The sequence below is a fragment of the Cherax quadricarinatus genome, unplaced genomic scaffold (assembly GCF_038502225.1).
Source record: "Cherax quadricarinatus isolate ZL_2023a unplaced genomic scaffold, ASM3850222v1 Contig331, whole genome shotgun sequence".
NCBI classification, from domain to species: domain Eukaryota; kingdom Metazoa; phylum Arthropoda; class Malacostraca; order Decapoda; family Parastacidae; genus Cherax; species Cherax quadricarinatus.
The window spans coordinates 125,760-143,357 of record NW_027195357.1 but is presented as its reverse complement, the minus strand read 5'-3'; positions in this window follow the sequence as shown (position 1 = coordinate 143,357).

Below are 17,598 nucleotides of genomic sequence, written 5' to 3'. Positions count from 1 at the left end.
ATTTAATTGAGAATCATAAATATTATATCTAAAATCCCCGTCAATTTACATTGGGAAAAGGGTTTTACAGGTAATTACAGTAAGGACCTTTCAAGCTTATATGTGCTATATTTCGGCCAAATGACTATAACAGATTCAGTGTTGGTGGAGATTCTCTTCGACACAACTATCATGTCATTACTCATTTTAAACCAATTCTGTGAGTGTAATACTGATTGACTTGCACTGGCACTGTATAAATTTACCAACCTTTGATGATAATATATCTTAATAAGTCATGATGGGTTGAAGAGCTCAATTAGCCATCTTTCAACCCGCCATGCTGAAGTTGTGTCATCCCCATACCAGGAGGTAGACTAGTCAGGTGTGGTAACGGGGGTGTACGTTCAGTAGGTAAAGACTTCTGTGCTTCCCCTCTTACTCGTGGCTACTATCATATATCCGGCACGCCTACTCCTGGCTACTATCATATATCCGGCACACCTACTCGTGGCTACTATCATATATCCGGCACGCCTACTCCTGGCTACTATCATATATCCGACACACCTACTCGTGGCTACTATCATATATCCGGCACACCTACTCTCGGCTACTATCATATATCCGGCACACCTACTCGTGGCTACTATCATATATCCGGCACACCTACTCGTGGCTACTATCATATATCCGGCACACCTACTCGTGGCTACTATTATATATCCGGCACACCTACTCCTGGCTACTATCATATATCCGGCACACCTTCTCGTGGCTACTATCATACATCCGGCACACCTCGGAGTAGTAATTGTGTTCTTCCTACCACATACATAAATTAAGTAAAATGGACGAATTCCAGTATTACCATCATCTAGTGTTTTGTTTCGGATATTGATGGTTGTTGGCCTGATGGGAAAAGCTCTCGCTTCACACGGTGAGGGTCCGGGTTCGACTCCCGGCAAAGGGGTGGAAACATCGGACGTGTTTCCTTACACTGGTTGTCTATGTTCACCCATTGGTAAAATGGGTACCTGGGTGTTAGTCGACTGATGTGGGTGACATCCTGGGACAAAACTGACCGAATTTGTGGGAAATGCTCAACATAACAAGCGGCTTTCTATATATTAGTATGTCATTGATGTCAGCTATAGTCTGTATACCTTGTACATGTACTTATAGTAAAAGATATATTATTATTATTATTATTATTATTATTATTATTATTATTATTATTATTATAGGTTTGTCTTCTCTTGAACCTATCTTGTTCACGCAGTTTCACAAGCATTACAAGCACAAATGAATAAAATGTTTTTGAATCACTAGAGGCACGTACCATAAGCATCCTTCATTATATATATATATATATATATATATATATATATATATATATATATATATATATATATATATATATATATATATATATATTTGTCTTGCCTTTCATTGTCTTCCTTACTGAGCAAGATATCAGTCTTGTTAGTATCCCAGTAATAAAGCAACATGATGAATACGTCATTGTATTCTGCAACAATAGCAACAAGCTGTCTCTTACCGTCAAATTCTAATGCTATTTAATAGGTAAGTGTCGGCATCGCTGTAGCATATATCAGTATTATGACAGTGAAGTTGAAGATGCTTGGCAGGGAAGTATTGCGTTTCTTGTATTAGAAATGTCTCTTGGGCTTTGTAATTCTTAAAAGTAGCTGTTATCTGCCATACTATCGACGTTCGTGGCCATAGTCCCTAACTCAGGGCTGTCCGTAGCCATCAGAGACTAAGCAACTGTTTAGCCTCAGCCTTAGTAATGAGGTTTGTCAAGTCCATTTGGATTCCTCTCAACAATTCAGACTTGTCTATCTTTCTCTTAAACTGGTTCTTGAGGAGAATGTTAAGATAAGCTCTCATCTCATATACAAAGAATATAAACAAGATCCTCATCCTCGCATGAATAAAACTGACAGGTCAATTATAACCATCTGCTTGACAACTTATTCCTGGTTTGAGGTCATTAGGAGTACACACGATCTGATATCTCATGATAATCGTGTTACTCAAAGGTTTATTATCCGTACTGCACTGTCTCAAAGCAGTCAAACAACTAGCTAGAAATAAAATTTCATTGTTCCACTGTCAAATGGATGGTGGCTCTGGAAATAGTCCATCATATCCATCTCTATTATCCTGCTCCAGTCTTGCTAACACAAATTTATTATGCAGCAAGCTTGCAGTGCATTGTCTGCCTGTGTCTGATGACATTTCATTGACAACTGCTACAGAAGCTTAGAGTGTACAACCACTGTTTCCGAGCACTTTCCTTTATGCCTCTACATCGGGCGAGGTCCCACCGGTTTCTGAAATACCTTATCAGGAGTTATTCAACCACTAGTAACCTTCTCACCCCTTCAATCCATCTTAGATAAATGTGGCATATAAGCCATGAATGCAACCAACGTAGTTTGTGCATTATTTGGCAATAGAAACGAGATCTTTTAGCGTAGTTGATTTGCCCCTTTGTTGCAAATTGATTCAGTTGCTTGCTCACAGCATCCAAATAATGTTTTTTGAATCCTAGCCTCTCATAGCTGATAAACTTTATCGCTCTAATCTACTCTTCAAACTGTGTCCAGAGTTTTGCTGGGCGTCATTAACTGCTTAATAATATTGTCGTGTTGTCTACAACATCATTTAGTACAACTAGCACTGATGATTCAGCAATGATACTTGGTGATGCTGTGATCAATGGCACCATTCTAGACTTCTTCTAGTTCTGCACATGTAAGTTTTGTACATCAACAGAACTGTGATTATGAGCTAATTCAGCAACTGTCTCAGAATCTGTCTACGTCTTTTATGGCACTATCTTTACACCCAGAGGAGTCTTATAGAATCATGGTGACAGATATTTTTGTTCTGAGAGCCCCTCTGTCAGACAGTCCTCGGAGAGCACCGGCAATGGCTTTCCAGGTCACCATATGGAGAACAGGTTGTGTACAATATCGACTACATGATGAGTTTGTAGTGATATGTTGAAAAGATTAGCCAAAGGTGTGCTAAGCTCCTCTTTACATTCCTTTAGAACCCTTGCATACAGTTCATCAGGGCCTGGGGATTTGTTAGGTTTTAATTTATCTATTTGCCTAAGGACATGTCACCATGTGCAATATCGTAGCCATATAAATAACCTGCAGGTAGGATAGAGGAGCCTACGACGACGCTCCAGTCCGACTTGGGTTATTTGTGTACTGTTCCAGTTACGGTATTGTGCAGGGGTCGAGTCACAGCTCCTGGTTAACGCCTTTTCGCCGGGTATCTTTAATACCCGTATTAAAGGGTATTAAAGCCGGGTGGCTTTAATAATACAAATAGATGGACATAATCTAATTCATCATATGGGTACCATCACGAGGGCCATACACAGCTTCATCACTGATCACATGAAATACGACACTGTAGACGCTCATTGGAAAGTGGAATACGTCTAACCGTATTACAATCTTTGCTAACATGACTCACGAAATCGTAATGACACGATTGCAAACAAACCATACCACGGGTGGGGATAGAACTCGCGATCAGAGTTTGGAGACTCTCTGATAGCGGGTTCTAACCCGTGGTATGTTTTTTTTTTTATCTTTGCTACGTTTTTATAGATTACTGTCTCCATAGTTTATCCACAGTGGCTGATCAGAGATATCTGCTAATACACCCTCCATTATCACTGTACTTGATCTGTCATTAAAATACTCTTGAATATCTGTTGATGTGCAATGAATAGAATTCACAATGTAAACATCAACTAAAAAATTATTATCACCAAAAACGCAAAGCAGTTTGCTTCGCTTTTTGGGAAGGTTTATTTTCAAAGTTGGAAATATTGTTTGACAGCCTCCAAAAGAGTAGCCTCTATTTTTTCATGGTTATATTGTCTCAGTGGAAAAGTTGCTGTACGAATTTACGCTTCCCTATCAGGGCTATGTGGAGCAGTGGTGCCAACTGGTTCACACGACTGATCATAACATATAAACTAGTGCCCCTAATTTTATACGCATTGACACAATGAAAGCAGATTCATGCTTAATAAACGTTTATTCGTGTGTGTATATTATTTTCTGTATCCTATTCCTTCTTCGTGGTTTTTCCCTATAACTAAGTTAAATAAATCAGGAGTTTTATCCCCCACTCCATTTAGTGGAGGTCACTTTCAGTAGATAAAGTGAAAGCATTAAAAGAGTGAAAGTTCAGTGGGTGGTAAATGGGTATAACATTTTCACCCGCTGTAAGAGTTTACGTCAAGGTAGGTACATAGTTTGGGTTTGGCGGAGAGTCGTCTTTTGCTAGAGTATACTTGGAGTATGGGAGTTCCCCGTCTGTAGCGCCCTCTGGATACTTTACGTTGTAAACTGAGCGTCAGGTGGAATACACTTCATTACGGATTCCCACCTGCTGTGGCCACCACTATTGTCTGGTCCACAGTGAGTGTGCTTGAGTCGCACTCAGCTTTGCTGCTAGTGGAGCTTATATTATTGCTCGTAGTGTAGAGGAAAGATATGAGAGGGGACTTACAACGGAGTAGTAAGTCCAATTCATTCTACTGAGGACATTAGAGCACTCCAGGATGATTTAAATACTGATGCAGTGGTCGGAGAAGTGGTAGATGCAGTTTAATATAGACAAATGCAAAGATCTAAATGTTGGACAGGAAAATAACCATGTCACACATAAACTAAATAATGTAGATGTTTATATTACTGATTTCGAAAATGATTTACGAGTTCTGGTTAGCAGTAATCTGAAATCAAGACAACAGTGCATTGAAGAATTGAGACACTTATGTGTCACTTAAGTGTCTCAATTCTTCAATTTGTCGGTTTTCTAAACCATTCAACACATCTGAAAGACACTGCAACATCATGGGATCTTGGTACAAAAACTTCAACGCTTGTCCAACCTTCGGACGACGACCTACTTACACTAGTGGCAGGTCCCACTGTGATCCCGCCTCCTCCTGCTACTTACACTAGTGGCAGGTCCCACTGTGATCCCGCCTCCTCCTGCTTCACCTCATCTCACTGCAGTATATAAGCCACCTCTCTGGCCCTATGCTGCATTTCCTACAAGAGTGATGGACTGAACACATCGATTCCAGGTTGAGGGACTGATTACCTCAAACTTCTCTCCTTACCCATTTCTACTTTGTATTGGACTGATGAAGCCACTGTGTGGCGAAATGTTTCTTCAATAAAGATTCCCATGTGTTGCATAAGTGTCTCAATTCTTCAACTTGTCGGTTTTCTAAACCATTCATCACAACAGTGTATTAGTGTTCGCAATAAAGCTAACAGAATTCTTGGCTTCATATCTAGAAGTATAAATAACAGAAGTCCTCAGGTTGTTCTTCAACTCTATATATCTATAGGCCTCATTTAGACTATGCTGCTCAGTTCTGGTCATCGTATTACAGAATGGATATAAATGCTCTGGAAAACGTACAGAGGAGGATGACAAAGATGATCACATGTATCAAATCTTCCCTATGAGGATAGACTGAGGCCCTGAATCTGCATCTCTAGAAAGGCGTAGAATTAGGGAGGGATGATATGATCTAGGTGTATGAATGGAAAACAGGAATAAATGAAGGGGATGTAAATAGCGTACTGAAAATATCTAGCCTAGACAGGACTCGCAGCAATGGTGTCAAGCTGAAAAAATTCAGATTCAGGAAGGATATAGGAAAGCATTGGTTTGGTAATAGAGTTGTGGATGAGTGGAACAAACTTCCGAGTAAAGTTATAGAGGCTAAAACGTTGTGTAGTTTAAAAAATAGGTTAGATAAATACATGAGTGACTGTGGGTGGGTGTGAGTTGGACCTGACTAGCTTGTGCTACTGGGTCTGGTGCCGTGCTCCTTCCTTAAGTGGAAGTGACCTGACTAGGTGGGTCATTGGGCCAAGCTGGAGGGTGACATGGGTCAGTAGGCCTGTTGCAGTGTTCCTTCTTATGTTGTTATCTCTTCTATTACAACCACCTACTCATCACCTACCTTCACTCCTTCCCAGAGACATCCGTCTACCTCCCATGCTACCTGACATCACCCACGCCGCTATTTCATAATATATTGAGGTATATTAGCCCATCAGGCTAAAAATAAGTACTCCCCTTATTAAAATATTCATTTATATTTTATTTATTTTAGTTTTGTGTAGTAAGATATTCTACTTTACTTTTTTTATTGTTAACTGTTGTTATTAAAAGTTTCTGCCAATTAATTTTCGTAACTGGTTTTTGTCATATCCCTGATACCCAAAACTCTCCAAAATGGGACTTGTGTCTAGGCTCAGGCAACCTATATCCATGAACCTCAGATCAAGGATTAACATATCTTTTAATAGAAGCTATTTTTCTTTCTTCAAAAGTCCAAGTCCTTTGAGGGTCATAGTATACCTGTAGTATACCTAGAGAGTTCCAGGCATCTCTTGTATGTTTAGGCTTATTTTATTGTCTCTGCTGCTGCAGCAGCAGTAAAGTTCCCTTAAACTAGCAAGGGAAGCTTCGACAGTGGAAGTAAACGTGTCAGAAAGGCAGAAAAGCCTCTGTGACCATCATTTCTCTTATCCCTCGTACAGTTGGTTGAGTATAGACGGCCCTAGACCTCGATCGTTTCTACTTCGACAATTGCCTCTGTGTCTCTTTCACAGTCAACTCAGTATCCAACCCTTCTATGGTCCTGGCCTCTGAGGTTCCATCCTCGTCTTCTCTTGCTGTCCCTACTATTTCACCTTCCCACTCACTTTCTTCAACGTCTACGCGCCACTTCATAACTAAATAGAAGTCACATATCCCTTTTCCTAAGTCCACACCTTCATTTACATCCAAATCTCCTTCAACCTACAAACCACATGACATTCCCAAACGTCTTTCTTTCCCTACATGAATCAATACCTTTACCTCGAGACTCATCTGATACTGTTGTGTAGGTTCATCCATCCCTACGTACCGTTGCTCCCTCGCCTGTCTCCGGATGTTTCTGCTTGTTAAGACACCTCTACCCTTTCTTTGGTGTCTTCCGTTGTCTCTCCACTTTTTTACACATACTACGTTTTCTCCCCCCACCACTATGCTCTCTCCTCCTTTTTTTCTCTTCTGAAACTAATGAAGCCATCTCTACATTTATTAAGGAGACAACACGTATGATGGACACTGGTCCACCCTTGTCACTTCACATTCTCGCCCTCCGCACCCTTCTTCACACCGCCATTCTTCACGTCATCCCAATACTTCACTCCTTACTAATTTCTCATTGCCTCCGCATGTTGACTTTACTGTTCCTCCTGGTAGATACACCAGACAGTAATGTTAACATGTAAAATGTATCTGTTATGCTCTACTAGCCGATCATAGCTTATTTACAGTGGAATATTAGAAGCCTCAGGGGTAATCGGGGAGAGCTTCAGGGAGGTGCTATCGAAATCATTTTTTTTCTTTTGGTCCAATTTAAATTAAATTTTTACTGTGATTTAAGCAGCACTGTGTTTGTAGTGACTTTTTGCCTTAAAATATGGAAAAAAATAAATAGAGCCCTATTCTATAGGGCATAAAACTCTCCCTCATCTACAAAATTGGTCAGATGAACAATGATCTAGTTGACATCAGATGAAAAATAAAGGATAGATAATCTTCATACCATTGTTGTTTGAGCAAAAATGTCAATAGATTACATAAAAATAATTTTGAAGTCCATGTTTTTTCTAAGGACTCTTTTTGGGAGAAAAAAAAATTCAGTAAAAATACAGCGGTAAAAAATATCACAAATCCCCTGCACATGGTATTAGAACCATAATTACTTAATAATGTGTGCAAAAATCATGACACTCCTGTTAATATTTTTCGAAAAAAAAGGAAAATAATGTCAACTTATTCGTGAGTTTTACAAGCATTGTTTTCTGTAAAACTCTATGGTCATGGCGCGCCATATTTCAGTATGTTGCACACCTCAACTTATGTTAAGAACATAACATAAGAACATAAGAATGGAGGAACACTGCAGAAGGCCCACTGGCCCATACAAGGCAGGTCGTTATGAAAACCACCCCTTCCCAAAGTTACCCAAGAATTTACTCCCGTACCCACGACACAAATCACATCTAGCCCCTCCCACTCAACATAAGAAAGAAGGAACACTGCAACAGACCTACTGGCCCATACGAGGCAGGTCCAACTCTCCTACTGGCTTAAGCTCACTAACCTAGTGACCTTAAGCTCACTGACCGTCTGACCTCACTGACCTAGTGAGGTCAGACACGTCACTTAGAGCATCCGACCTAGTAGCACAACCTATTTAGGTCCAACTCACACCCACCCACACCCACTCAAGTATTTAATAACCTATTTTTAAAACTACTCAACGTCTTAGCATCTATGACGGTACTCGGGAGTTTGTTCCACTCATCCACAACTCTGTTACCAAACCAGTGCTTTCCTATATCCTTCCTGAATCTGATTTTTTCCAATTTAAAACCATTACTGCGAGTTCTGTCTATGTTAGATATTTTTAGCACGCTATTTACATCTCCTTTATTAATTCCTGTTTTCCATTTATACACCTCGATCATATCCCCCTAATTCTACGCCTTTCTAGAGAGTGCAGATTCAGGGCCCTCAGTCTATCCTCATAGGGAAGATTTCTGATACATGGGATCAACTTTGTCATCCTCCTCTGTACGTTTTCCAGAGCATTTATATCCATTCTGTAATACTGTGACCAAAACTGTGCAGCATAATCTAAATGAGGCTTAGCCAAAGATATATAGAGTTGAAGAACAACCTGAGGACTTCTATTATTTATACTTCTTGATATGAAGCCAAGGATTCTGTTAGCTTTATTGCGAACACTAATGCACTGTTGTCTTTGCTTTAGATTACTGCTAACCAGAACTCCTAAATCTTTTTCGCAATCCGTAATATTAAGATCTACATTATTTAGTTTATGTGTGAAATGGTTATTTTCCTGTACAATATTTAGAACTTCGTGGGAGATGCATTTGCATCTCCCACTTCTCCGACCACTGCATCAGTCTATTCAAATCATCCTGGAGTGCTCTAATGTCCTCATTAGAATGAATTGAATGGCTTATTTTGGTGTCATCAGCAAATTTGCTTATATCGCTATTTATTCCCTCATCCATGTCGTTTATGTAGATTGTGAACAACAAGGGGCCCAACACTGACCCCTGTGGAACACTGCTTGTGACGTGCCCCCATTCTGATTTCTCCCCATTTATGCAAACTCTCTGCTGCCTATTTGTCAACCATGCCTCTACTCAGGAAAAAAATTTCTCCTTCTATTCCTTGTACCTTAAGTTTCCTCAATAGCCTCTTATGTGGAACTCTATCGAAAGCCTTGCTGAAGTCCATATACACAATATCATATTCATTACCATGATCTACCTCCTCAAATACCTTAGTGAAAAAAGTTAGTAAATTCGGAAGACAGGAACGCCCCTTTGTAAAACCGTGTTGAGATTCATTAATCAACTTATGCCTATCAAGATGGCTACGAATTGCTTCGGCAATTATTGTTGATTCCATAAATTTACCAAGTATGGAAGTAAGGCTTATTGGTCTATAGTTCAAAGCTAAGAGCCTGTCACCTGCCTTGTAAATAGGTATTACATTTGCCATTTTCCACTTATCAGGCACTATGCCAGTTTGTAGTGATATGTTGAAAAGATTAGCCAAAGGTATGCTAAGTTCCTCTTTATATTCATTTAAAACCCTTTCATACAGTTCATCAGTACCTGGGGATTTGTTAGGTTATAATTTCTCTATTTGTCTGAGGACCATGTCACTAGTTACCACAACCGTGCATAGTTTATTATCGTCCTGGTCTACATAATCTATTATTTCTGGAGTTTTGCTAGTATCTTGAATATACTGATTTTTAACTGCACTTCCCCTCTTTTGATACGCCTATATATGCCTCTCTTTTGACCAATGAGATGTTTTAATCTATTGTTTATCCATTTGGGATAATTTTTGTTAGATCTAATTTCCCTACTCGGAACAAACGTCGTCTGGGCAGCCAGCACTGTGAAATGCGTCATACTGGCAACCAACTCTACCTACCTGACACATAGCTAGGTCGTCCCAATTTAGCTCACCCAGGTAATTTCTCATACCCATGAAGTCAGCCAAGCGAAAATCTGGGACAGCGACTTGATTGCAGTTATCTGGGTAATTCCATGATATATTGAAACTAAGTGATTTGTGATCACTTTCAGCCCACAGGCGACTGAGCTACTATCACTCCCTGCATGTGAATAGAGTCCTCGAAGAAGTTGCAGTGTAGTGTATTTAGAATGAAACAGTCATAAATATCGTAATTTTTGGAGGAAAAAAACACGAATTGGCAACGTCTCTTTTTGATGATAGCAAGAACGAAAAAATTACATTTTTGGGAAAAAACACACTTAGAAATATGATAGAAACAAGCTGATTACATCAACATGTTGCTAGAATTATGCACTGTTCTTTGGTAAGAAACCTTTTTTCCATAATTTTTCAGTTTTTATTTTTTATCACGGAAAAAACTCGCACCTCCCTTCAAGTGTTGCTTTTCCAGTTTTGTCCTGTTTGTGTCTGTTTGCAAGAACCAAAATTGAGTTCTGCTGTTTTCCGTTCCATCTCGGGCTATATCTTATTATGCTCATCGAATCCTTTTTCCGATGGGACTTTTAATAAAAGTGCACTTGTCGTGCACCACTGTATGCCACATTCTCGGGTCCTGGTCCACACCTTGTTGCATTACACTGCAGCCTGCAGCTACTTGGATGAGTGGTATACAACCCACTTATTATATCTTTCTCTTTCTTGGCTGTTATCTATTCTAGGTGTGGAATCTCTGATTTCTCCCCTACCACCTCCTCTCCTCTTATTAGGAGATTTTAATGCTCATCTTTTCCACTGGAGAGGGACTCACTCCAACTCATTTCTGCTATCGCACTTAAACTCTCTCATGCATAGGTATCTCAATCTGCTCCTCCTCAACTGTGCTCGACTTTATCTGGTCTGCGATTATTTTCCTATCATACTTCTCATACATATATTTAACTTCCTCGTAGCACAAGTTGGCAGTTTGAACAGGCAAATTAGGCCATTTAGTCGCATCATACTTTTTGTAGTAGAGAACCTTCTCCTTTGTTCTCAACTACTGGGCTATTACAATATTTCTGTTGTCCTTCAAACCTCAGGTAGCACCCTCAGAAATGCGTGCCTTGGTGGTGTCCTACTTGTTTTCCTGCAATGCGTTTGAAACGTTCTGCATGGGACCAGTACCGTCACAATGGGAAAGCAGAACGACTCCTTGATTTTAAGCATGCTAGGGCGGTTGCCTGACGTGTCATCCGAGAAGCTATATGCTCTTGCTGGCAGGATTATGTTTCTACCGTCACTGCTGCTGCTTCTGTGAGTGTAGTTTGGAAAAATATGCTGAAACTGAGTGGCAAGTACTCACCAGACAAGCCTCCCATTCTTAGGGTTGCCAGAGCCAGCATAGTAAGCCCTCTTGAAGTTACCACAGCAACTGGAAATTATCTTGTCCGTATCTCCCAGGGGTTCAATCTATGCCCCTCGTATCTTTCATCCAAGTCTGCCAGAGAGTTACTGTCTTTAGAATTTTCTTCTAGCAGAGAAGAGTCTTATAATGTGCCTTATATGTTTCTAAAACTGGAATCAACACTTTCCGCTGGCCGATCATCGGCAGCTGGGCCTAATGCCATTCATATTTCTATCCTTCAGCCTTTATATCCGTCAGCTCTCGTAGTCCACTTGCGTCTTTTTAATATGTTTTTGTCGTAAGGGGTTCTTACCCATCTATGGAAAACTGCCTTTGTTCTGCCTTTTCTTAAACTGGATACTTCCGACCATGATGCCTGTATCATCACATTGTTCTTACCAGTGCAGTTTGCAGGTCGATGGAATGTCTGGTAAATAAACGTTTGGTGTGGCATTTAGAGACACACAATAGTCTTTCTACTCGTCAATTTGCTTTCGTAATGGCCGACCCACTCTTGACTCCTTACTCCGGTTAGAACTATATTTGTAATGCCTTTGCTACTAACCACTCAGTTATTGCAGTGTTTTTTTATCTTGAAAAGGCATATGGCACAACTTGGAGATACGTATTACATTTTGGCCCAATCTGCCGGGGCAATCTGCCGCTTTTCCTTAAAAACTTCTTGGCTCAGGGACATTCTAAGCTGAGGGTGTCCCTCAAGGAGATATTTTAATATTTAATCATCACTTTAGGCTGACAACTTTGCTGTAGCTTGTGCAGACGCTGACTGTCGCCTAGTAGCAGCCTCACTCCAGAAAGTTGTCAGTCGTGTTTCCCATTGGGCCACTATTCATGGATTTAAATTTTCTGGTGCTAAAATGTACCATATTACGTTCGCCAGACGTTCTTTTGTGTCTGATATTCCATTGTACATGTATGGTTCCTGTATCTCTGAAGGTGATACTGTCAGGTTTCTGGTCATCTTTCCTCGGGGGCGGATCAATGAACTCTCCTTCGGTTCATTCTGTCCTAATCCTATCGAAACTAGATTATGGCCACCAGATGTATACTGAGGACTCTCCCGCAGTTCTTTTTAAACTTAAACCCGTTCATCACCTGGGATTAGGTTTTTGTATAGGTGTTTTTCACTCCTCCCCTGTTGAGTCTATATGCGGAGGTGAATGTTCCATTTTTGCATGATCGGTGTGATGCCCATTGTCTCCAACCTTCATTGTCTCATGACCTTCACGATCCTTTACGTACAAGATGGTAACGTACGTTAGTAGAGGTCCATTATTTGATCACCGCCCCTGTGTACTCCTCCCCTTTTCTCTTCGTATTCAAATTCTCTCTCTTGGCTTCTATTCAACTGCCTCCTTTACATGTTCATCTGGCATCTACCTTTTCTCTTCATCCCTGGGAGGTTCCGGTAGTTCGTGTCAGTTCTTCTCCATTGCCATGCGCGAGAGCTCACTTACCTACAGATGCTTCTCGCTTTCTTTTAATTAACCACTTCCGATCTCATTCTCATGCCTTCGCAGTGTACACTGATGGTTCAAAATCTTCTGACAGTGTTGGGTTTGCAGCAGTGTTCCCGGACAGTGTTGTGCGAGGTCATTTATTAGACTCGGGTAACATCTTCACACTTGAACTGTATGCAGTTCTCATGACGTTTACCCGTATTGCAACCAGGCCTACCTCATCATTTGTGGCAGTCTCTGACTCCTTCAGCGCTGTGTTAGCTATCAAAAAAATTAATTCGCCTCATCCCCTAGTTCTTTGTATACAAGTTTTGGTTGTGCCACACTTTTAGCAACAATAAAGATATCGTTTTCTCCTGGGTTCTTGGGCATGTTAATGCTCAGGGGGACGAGCAGACAGACTCTGTTGCGTGGTCAGCGTTACATGACCTTCCAGTTTCATCTAGAGGTATTCCATTCTCAGATTATTTTGCTGTAATCTGCAACCGCCTTAGCATCCGTTGGCAACAACATTTGTCTGAGTTTATTAATAACAAATTACACTCTATCAAGCCGAGCTTATGATTCTGGTCTTCTTCTTATCATCAGGGTAGTGGTTGGGGGACTACGCTCTCCCGTCTTCGCATCGGGCACACACGTCTCACTCATGGGTATCTCATAAACATTCGCCAAGTTCCACTCAGTGAGAATTGTCATGTTCCAGTTTCAGTTTCCCATATCCTATGGAACTATCCTGTTTAAGCGAGCATGCAAAATTTAACTCTGAAGTCGTCACCGCTGTAACACTATCTTCCCTCCTCGCTGACGGCCCCACCGATGACACAGACTCAATTGTTGACTTTTCGACACCAACCAATTTATTACACAAACTTAGTACATCTTTTTACATTCCTCACAGCTCTTACTAACTCTACCTCTGTTATCCTTTCCACCTGCTGCCCTCAAGCGCTGTATGATCTTTATGGGTTTAGCGCTTGGTTTTGATTATAACAACATCCACAAAGACAGGGAAAACTAAGTGAACATAAAAGAATTAAACTATGTTAGAGAAAAGGACACAAATGCAACTAACATGATATTTTATTGTGGCGACGTTTTGCTCTCCAGGAGCTTTATCAAGCAGTTACAAACAATATATATATATATATATAGGTAGTAGGTTGGTAGACAGCAGCCACCCAGGGAAGTACTACCGTCCTGCCAGATGACTGTGAAACAGAAACCTGTAACTGTTTTGAATGATGGTAGGATTGCTGGTTTCTTTTTCTGTCTCATAAACACGCTAGATAACAGGGATATCTTGCTACTCCTACTTACACTTTGGTCACACTTCACAGACACGCACATGCATATATATATACATACATCTAGGTTTTTCTCCTTTTTCTAAATAGCTCTTGTTCCTCTTTATTTCTTCTATTGTCCATGGGGAAGTAGAAAAGAATCTTTCCTCCGTAAGCCATGCGTGTCGTATGAGGCGACTAAAATGCCGGGAGCAATGGGCTAGTAACCCCTTCTCCTGTAGACATTCACTAAAAAAGAGAAGAAGAAAAACTTTATAAAACTGGGATGCTTGAATGTGCGTGGATGTAGTGCGGATGACAAGAAACAGATGATTTCTGATGTTATGAATGAAAAGAAGTTGAATGTCCTGGCCCTAAGCGAAACAAAGCTGAAGGGGGTAGGGGAGTTTCAGTGGGGGGAAATAAATGGGATTAAATCTGGAGTATCTGAGAGAGTTAGAGCAAAGGAAGGGGTAGCAGTAATGTTGAATGATCAGTTATGGAAGGAGAAAAGAGAATATGAATGTGTAAATTCAAGAATTATGTGGATTAAAGTAAAGGTTGGATGCGAGAAGTGGGTCATAATAAGCGTGTATGCACCTGGAGAAGAGAGGAATGCAGAGGAGAGAGAGAGATTTTGGGAGATGTTAAGTGAATGTATAGGAGCCTTTGAACCAAGTGAGAGAGTAATTGTGGTAAGGGACCTGAATGCTAAAGTAGGAGAAACTTTTAGAGAGGGTGTGGTAGGTAAGTTTGGGGTGCCAGGTGTAAATGATAATGGGAGCCCTTTGATTGAACCTTGTATTGAAAGGGGTTTAGTTATAGGTAATACATATTTTAAGAAAAAGAGGATAAATAAGTATACAAGATATGATGTAGGGCGGAATGACAGTAGTTTGTTGGATTATGTACTGGTAGATAAAAGACTGTTGAGTAGACTTCAGGATGTACATGTTTATAGAGGGGCCACAGATATATCAGATCACTTTCTAGTTGTAGCTACACTGAGAGTAAAAGGTAGATGGGATACAAGGAGAATAGAAGCATCAGGAAAGAGAGAGGTGAAGGTTTATAAACTAAAAGAGGAGGCAGTTAGGGTAAGATATAAACAGCTATTGGAGGATAGATGGGCTAATGAGAGCATAGGCAATGGGGTCGAAGAGGTATGGGGCAGGTTTAAAAATGTAGTGTTAGAGTGTTCAGCAGAAGTTTGTGGTTACAGGAAAGTGGGTGCGGGAGGGAAGAGGAGCGATTGGTGGAATGATGATGTAAAGAGAGTAGTAAAGGAGAAAAAGTTAGCATATGAGAAGTTTTTACAAAGTAGAAGTGATGCAAGGAGGGAAGAGTATATGGAGAAAAAGAGAGAGGTTAAGAGAGTGGTGAAGCAATGTAAAAAGAGAGCAAATGAGAGAGTGGGTGAGATGTTATCAACAAATTTTGTTGAAAATAAGAAAAAGTTTTGGAGTGAGATTAACAAGTTAAGAAAGCCTAGAGAACAAATGGATTTGTCAGTTAAAAATAGGAGAGGAGAGTTATTAAATGGGGAGTTAGAGGTATTGGGAAGATGGAGGGAATATTTTGAGGAATTGTTAAATGTTGATGAAGATAGGGAAGCTGTGATTTCGTGTATAGGGAAAGGAGGAATAACATCTTGTAGGAGTGAGGAAGAGCCAGTTGTGAGTGTGGGGGAAGTTCGTGAGGCAGTAGGTAAAATGAAAGGGGGTAAGGCAGCCGGGATTGATGGGATAAAGATAGAAATGTTAAAAGCAGGTGGGGATATAGTTTTGGAGTGGTTGGTGCAATTATTTAATAAATGTATGGAAGAGGGTAAGGTACCTAGGGATTGGCAGAGAGCATGCATAGTTCCTTTGTATAAAGGCAAAGGGGATAAAAGAGAGTACAAAAATTATAGGGGGATAAGTCTGCTGAGTATACCTGGTAAATTGTATGGTAGAGTTATTATTGAAAGAATTAAGAGTAAGACGGAGAATAGGATAGCAGATGAACAAGGAGGCTTTAGGAAAGGTAGGGGGTGTGTGGACCAGGTGTTTACAGTGAAACATATAAGTGAACAGTATTTAGATAAGGCTAAAGAGGTCTTTGTGGCATTTATGGATTTGAAAAAGGCGTATGACAGGGTGGATAGGGGGGCAATGTGGCAGATGTTGCAGGTGTATGGTGTAGGAGGTAGGTTACTGAAAGCAGTGAAGAGTTTTTACGAGGATAGCGAGGCTCAAGTTAGAGTATGTAGGAAAGAGGGAAATTATTTCCCAGTAAAAGTAGGCCTTAGACAAGGATGTGTGATGTCACCGTGGTTGTTTAATATATTTATAGATGGGGTTGTAAGAGAAGTAAATGTGAGGGTCTTGGCAAGAGGCGTGGAGTTAAAAGATAAAGAATCACACACACAGTGGGAGTTGTCACAGCTGCTCTTTGCTGATGACACTGTGCTCTTGGGAGATTCTGAAGAGAAGTTGCAGAGATTGGTGGATGAATTTGGTAGGGTGTGCAAAAGAAGAAAATTAAAGGTGAATACAGGAAAGAGTAAGGTTATGAGGATAACAAAAAGATTAGGTGATGAAAGATTGGATATCAGATTGGAGGGAGAGAGTATGGAGGAGGTGAATGTATTCAGATATTTGGGAGTGGACGTGTCAGCAGATGGGTCTATGAAAGATGAGGTGAATCATAGAATTGATGAGGGGAAAAGGAGTCTGTGGAGACAAAGAACTTTGTCCTTGGAGGCAAAGAGGGGAATGTATAAGAGAATAGTTTTACCAACGCTCTTATATGGGTGTGAAGCATGGGTGATGAATGTTGCAGCGAGGAGAAGGCTGGAGGCAGTGGAGATGTCATGTCTGAGGACAATGTGTGGTGTGAATATAATGCAGAGAATTCGTAGTTTGGAAGTTAGGAGGAGGTGCGGGATTACCAAAACTGTTGTCCAAAGGGCTGAGGAAGGGTTGTTGAGGTGGTTCGGACATGTAGAGATAATGGAACGAAACAGAATGACTTCAAGAGTGTATCAGTCTGTTGTGGAAGGAAGGCGGGGTAGGGGTCGGCCTAGGAAAGGTTGGAGGGAGGGGGTAAAGGAGGTTTTGTGTGCGAGGGGCTTGGACTTCCAGCAGGCATGCGTGAGCGTGTTTAATAGGAGTGAATGGAGACAAATGGTTTTTAATACTTGACGTGCTGTTGGAGTGTGAGCAAAGTAACATTTATGAAGGGGTTCAGGGAAACCGGCAGGCCGGACTTGAGTCCTGGAGATGGGAAGTACAGTGCCTGCACTCTGAAGGAG